Genomic DNA, 6,000 nt, shown 5'->3' with positions numbered 1-6,000 from the left:
CACGTGGGTGGGCGCCGAAGTGTCCCTACTGGACAGCCAATGAGGAAGCGAGGCTGACATTTATGCCCGCCCAATCACGGCGCGCGATGGGCGGGCCGTGCGGTGTTGATGGGACCGGCGGAGGGGAGGGGCGGAGCTGTCAGCGTTGGCCAATGGGTGAGCGGGCGTGGGCACGACGGCCAATGGCAGCCGGGGCGGAGCTGGCGCGGGGTTTCATAAGGCCCCCCCTCGGGAGCTAGCTGAGGGCTCGGCCGCTAGCGACCGAGCGGGGCTCGGCCCGAGGTGGGCTGGGGGTGAGACGCCGAGGGTAGGGGAGCTCGCGCCGCTGCTCCGGACAGGGCCGCGCGCGCCGCCTCAGGTGAGCCCGCGGGGTGACCGCCCGGCTGCGTCCGAGCGTGGACCCTGCCGCCGTCACCGCCATGGCTGCCCCCGTGCCGCGGCTTGGAGCTGCGGGCGCGCCCGGGACTCGAGGCCCAGGCCTCGGGCGCGGCCTTCTCGGGCCCGGCCGCCGTGCTTTGTCCGGGCTGGGGAGGCGGTTGGGGGCGTTAACCGCCCGGGCCCGGGGCGCCCGCTGGCTTTCGGGATGGGGCGGCGGGGCCGGACAATGGCGGGGCGCGCCCAGGGGCGGGGGCGCCCCTTTCTGGGCCCGGGGCGCCGGGGCTGGGCCCAGAAGTCCCCCGCCCGGCCCCGCACAAAAGATGACTGCGTGGGTGGCCCTGGGCCCTGTTCTTTTATCACCGAAACCAATCCTCATAATAATTAAAAAAAAAAAAAGCAAGAAAGAAAAAAAAAAAAAAAGACCCCAGGCTCTGTGTAACACCTGCGTTTCCAGCCCTGTAGGCACGGAAGGAGCTAATGGGGAACCTTCTGGCGTGGACATCCAGGGCTGCCCCCCGAAATACCCATCGTAGTTCCCAGCCCCCTCCCCGAGTCAACCTGCTGTGCAGTCTTGGCTTCCCAACTTACCCCATCCCATGTCCCTGAACCTTCCTAATAAGCATGCAATCTGGTTTTAAAAAAATTTTATCTACTTACTATGCAATAGCAGTTTCAAGGCGCGCCCCCTTCCCCTTTTTAGCCTGATGGCCATCTGGAAGGAAGGCCCCTTCTCTGTAGAAGTGGTTTGAGGAGTTGCTCCCGGGGCGACCCCTTTTGCTGTCTCCGTGGACATCCCCGTGGGAGCTGAGGACTGATTCTTTCTGAAATGTACTTGACCCGGGGTTTACCAGGGTTGGGTTCTGAAATGTACTTGACCCGGGGTTTACCAGGGTTGGGTCTGTCGGTGCTCAGTAGCTGGGATGATAATAGGCAGAATGGGGTCTGTGCCTGCATGGGCATGGTGGAAGGTTTCACAGGGGATTTTTCCCCTCATCTCCCCCTTTTGGAGATTGGTAGAGACAGACTGCTTTTTGGAGCGTCCCTTCTGTGTGGTTGGGGGAGGTTGCTTTATTTTCTAAATAATTCAGTGGCACCTGGTGAAACTGTTTCTCAAGTTGTGAAACTAGTGAGAAGGTGGTTCATCTTAGCTCAGTGAACCTGGAATATGTAAAGAGTGTTTTTCCATGTGTTTCTACTAGAGGCATTTATTTAGCAAACTCCTTAAGGTCCCACTGGGTGCCAGTACTGTCTTAGGGTCACAGGGTAATTGGGGTGAATTCTGGAGTTTGGTATCCTGCTCCAGCCTTCTCTCTTACCAGCCATTTTTGAATACCCCATGCTCAAAACTGCCCCAGCCCGAGACAGTGACTAGACAGAGTCACTAGATGACTCCTATGGACTTTTTTTCTTTCTTTTTTTTTTTTTTTTTTTAGAGAGTTTCTATTGTCCAGCTGATAGCAGCCTCAAACTCCTGGGCTCAAGTGATCTTCCTGTTTCAGCCTCCTGAAAAGCTGGGACAACAGGCGTGCACCTACCACCACATTTGATGGTTAATTTTTCTATTTTTGGTAGAGATGGGGTCTTGCTCTTGGCTGAGACTGGTCTCGAACCCCTGAGCTCAAAGGAGCCTTTCTCATGGGCCTCCTAGAATGCTGGGATTATAGGCGTCAGCCACTGCCTCAGCCCTTTTATGGGCTTTTATCACAGTCTTGCAAGAGCTAATGACTCCCCTAATTCTCAAATAATAGCTTCCTTAGGAGCCATCAGTAGGGTTTGTCAGCAGACTGGGTCAGCCTTTTCTTGCCACCCTGCAGAAGCAGTGGCCATCCTCTCTCACCTTGGCAGTTTATTTTTTGAAACTCTGAAGGACATGGAGTCAACTTTTGATTGTTTGTGTCAAGGATTTCCAAAACTTGCCAGCCCTCTTTGTCCATGTCTGATTGGACACTTGACAAATCTTGGTTCTTTCCTTTTGTGTTGGGGACACCAAGATGGTCAGACTGTCCTGGCCCAGAGGAGGCCACTGCTGGGGAAGAAAAGGGGTGGTGATTTGGTTGCACAAATGGTGTTTGTGTATAACTTGCTTTGGTATTTTGTGTGGAAGTGTGTAGTTGCTGAGGCTTGAAATATATTCAATTCTTGGTAACAAATTAATTTTTCACATTTTCTAATCTTTTCCTTTTTGGAGAGGAGGCTGCTAAGGAGACAGCTACTGAAACTTAAAGTTACTGCTTATTGGTCCACTGTATGGTATTCCACCTGGCTTTTATTACTCTTTGCTTCTTTGTAGAAAGGGTGCTATCCCACCCTGCAGTAGATGTCAGGGGATGTTATCCTCTCTGCCCCTCTTTCCCACCCTGACCCCTCTGCCAGTACATTGATTCCTAACTTTTCTGCCACTTCTGCTGGTTTCTTGCCCTGCCCCCTTCCTGCTCTCAGCCCTGGGAACCTCAGTCCCTGGGAGCCCATCTGCCCACAATGGGCCTTGTGCTATGCTTTTACATTCACCTAGCCTGGAGGTGTTTGGTTTTAAGTGCCAGGCAGGTGAAGAGGAGGCCCTCGCTCCAAGGGGCTTCTGGTTTAGTGGGAAAGGATGAGATGGGTGCCCCAGTGTATGGTCACAGCTGTAATGGCGAGAGCTCAGGGAGCCAGCGGGACTGAGATGTGGGCATAGGAACATGTTTGGGCAGCTTTTATCTGTGGGTCTAGAAGCAAGGTGTGACTTCGGGCCAGTCACTTGCTCAGGAAGAAAGCTGGGTAGGGTGCACTTAACCTTTCCAAGTCCACTGATGGGAAGGGGATGGAGAGCAGATGAACTGTGGGCTGGAGGCTCTGTAAGCCTGCGCTGATGACACATCACTGCCCTCACCACCAGCCTCATCCTGGGCACCTGGCTGGGCTCCATTGACCTGCCACATGGCTGCACAGTAGGGCCCTCAAGTACCACAGTTCTTCCTGTCCTACCCCTGGGGCCACTGCCTCTTGCCTAGGATCCTGGGCGTAGAGGAGGGGCTGAACCCAGGCTCCATGTGACCTGGTGTCCTCAGCAGGTCCTGGGGTTGTCTTCCATTCCATGTTCTGAACAGGCTTCGGGATTGGAGAGACTTGGGTTCAGATCCCTCCTCTGAGGTGGCTCACTTCACTTCTCTGGTCCTCACTGTCCTCGTCTGTTAAATGGGTATAATGAGAACACCTCTTTCTTTGGTGACTGTGAAGATAAAAGAAGATGAAGGCTCTGAAGTCCCTGGACAGTGTGGGGAGCTCTGTGCTTGTAGCTGCTTCGTTGAGCCTGACAGGTTTAGCCTCTGCCCTGTCCACACTCTGGGCTGGGCCATTCCCTGTGGCAGTGTGGGGTGCTAAGTAGCAACCCAGGCTTCACCCACCAGCTGTGAGCAGTACTCCCCAGGCATGACAATCAATTGTCCCCTGGGGAGCTTAGTCACTGCCTCAGACTTGGCCTTTAGCCCTGAGGCAGCCAGTGTATGACCTGGACCCCAATGTACTTCAGGTTTTCATTTCCCTTTGTCCCTCTCCTCCTCCCCTTAATCATGAGTGGCTTGGTATTTATGAACTGTATCCTGTCCTGTCCATACTCCCTGGCCTTTCTGTCTAGGTCCTTGATGACTGTCCCACTCCCCACCCCAGCTGGGAGGGGAGGAGCTGCCTGCAGCATGCCCATGCACCCCTGCAACCTCAGCCTCACGTTGAGGAAAACTAGGTATCAGGTGGGGTCTCCCTAGGACCACTGAGCCCTTGCAGGTCCCTACCCAATGGCTGCCCAGAGGTGGCACTTACCCACTCTCCCAGTCCCTATATCCTGGATCTGTTGATTTGCTGAACAGTTTTCTTTAAATCCACTCAGGATGACTCACTTCTTTGAGCTTGGCTTTTTCCTGAGCAATCACGTACCTGACATTGTGGGATGTTAATGTGCTGGCTGCAGACACTTCACTAATACACGTTAACAGGAGCTTAACTGCTATATTAAAAAAGAGAAGTTTGTGGGCGGCGCCTGTGGCTCAGCGGGTAGGGCGCTGGCCCCATATGCCGAGGGTGGCGGGTTCAAACCCAGCCCCGGCCAAACTGCAACAAAAAAATAGCCGGGCGTTGTGGCAGGCGCCTGTAGTCCCAGCTACTTGGGAGGCTGAGGCAAGAGAATCGCCTAAGCCCAGGGATTTGGAGGTTGCTGTGAGCTGTGTGACGCCACGGCACTCTACCGAGGGTGATAAGGTGAGACTGTCTCTACAAAAAAAAAAAAAAAAAAAAAAAGAGAAGTTTGTATCACCTCAAATACTAAGACCTGAGTAGATCAGTGAATTGATTTTTGTTGTTGTTGGATGAATTGATTTTTTAGTTTGCTACCTGACTCTGTTCCCCCTGCCTGTTCTGGGATGCCCTTCTTTGTTAATAAGGTGTCCCAGCAATTCTGTCAGTTTTCAAACCCACTGCCTCAAGGAGCTTTTAAAAATGACTGGCTATGGATGGGGAGAATCTCTAGCTCCTTCTTGGTTTTTCTCTGAACTGCTTTGTAAACAATAAAGTCTGTTTTAAAGAATTGAATAGCCAAAGAAGAGAAAAAAGGAACCCAACAAAAAAAATAGTCCTCCGGGCAGCACTTGTGGCTCAAAGGAGTAGGGTGCCGGCCCCATATGCTGGAGGTGGCGGGTTCAAACCCAGCCCCGGCCAAAAACTGCAAAAAAAAAAAAAAAAAGTCCTCCCCTGCTCAGAATCTGTTAGCAGTTTTCCTTTTGCTCTTGGAAAAAATTCTAGACCCCTTCCTGTGGCTACTTGCTCCATCCTTTCTGGCCCTATCTTCTCCGCTGCTCATCCTGCTGTAACCATTGCACTGGCCTGCTCTCTCTGCCTCAGGATCTTTGTGCTTGCTGGCCCCGCTGCCTTGCCAAAATGGTTTTCTTTTTTCCATTTCTTTTTCTTTTCTTTTCTTTTTGAGACAGAGCCTCAAGCTGTCACTCTGGGTAGAGTGCTGTGGCATCACAGCTCACAGCAACCTCCAACTCCTGGTTCAAGCGATTCTCCTGCCTCTGCCTCCCAACTAGCTGGGACTACAGGCACCCTCCACAATACCCAGCTATTTTTTGGTTGCAGCAGTTGTTGTTTGGCAGGCTGGGGCTGGATTTGAACCCGCCAGCTCAGGTATATGTGGCTGGCACCTTAGCCGCTTGAGCCATAGGCACTGAGCCCAAAATGGTTTTCTTTTCCTCCCAGCTGACTCAGACTCAAGAGAAGCTTTCCAGCCACCCTCCCTTTCCCATCCTGCTTCCTCCTCTTTGCATGTGACACTATCAGAAGTACATATTAATCTGCTTATGTATTTGTTGTCTGTCTCATCTAACAAGGGGGATTGGGATGGAGAAATGGGGCATGGAGGAACTTTTCCTGCAAATACAGAGTAAATGTTTTTGGCTTTGTAAGTCCGAGGTCTCTGTCCTGACCATTCCACTTTGCCACTGTAGCAAGGAAGCCCCCGTGGACAATACCAAAAGGAATGAGTGTCCTTGTGTTCCAATTAAACATTATGAGCATAGAAATGGGAATTTCATTCAATTTTCACATCATGAAATATTTTTCTTCCTTTGACTTTTTTTTCCCACCCAACTGTTT

At 52.2% G+C, this 6,000-nt stretch overlaps 1 protein-coding gene across 6 annotated transcripts in view; it reads left to right on the top strand.

Annotated features, from left to right (window-relative positions):
• Positions 1–230: 230 nt before the first annotated feature.
• The window catches only part of KDM4B (lysine demethylase 4B), a 143,250-nt gene continuing 137,480 nt past the window's right edge, over positions 231–6,000 (top strand). For all 6 annotated transcript variants that reach the window (XM_053579252.1, XM_053579248.1, XM_053579262.1 and 3 more), the window contains exon 1: positions 231–358. The gene's annotated coding sequence lies outside the window, so the exon portion shown is untranslated. The remainder of the gene's footprint in view (positions 359–6,000) is intronic.

Source organism: Nycticebus coucang, chromosome 2 (genome assembly GCF_027406575.1).
Source record: "Nycticebus coucang isolate mNycCou1 chromosome 2, mNycCou1.pri, whole genome shotgun sequence".
Classification (NCBI taxonomy): domain Eukaryota; kingdom Metazoa; phylum Chordata; class Mammalia; order Primates; family Lorisidae; genus Nycticebus; species Nycticebus coucang.
The sequence above is the reverse complement of the archived record's forward strand: the minus strand, read 5'-3'. Positions and strand labels throughout refer to the sequence as shown.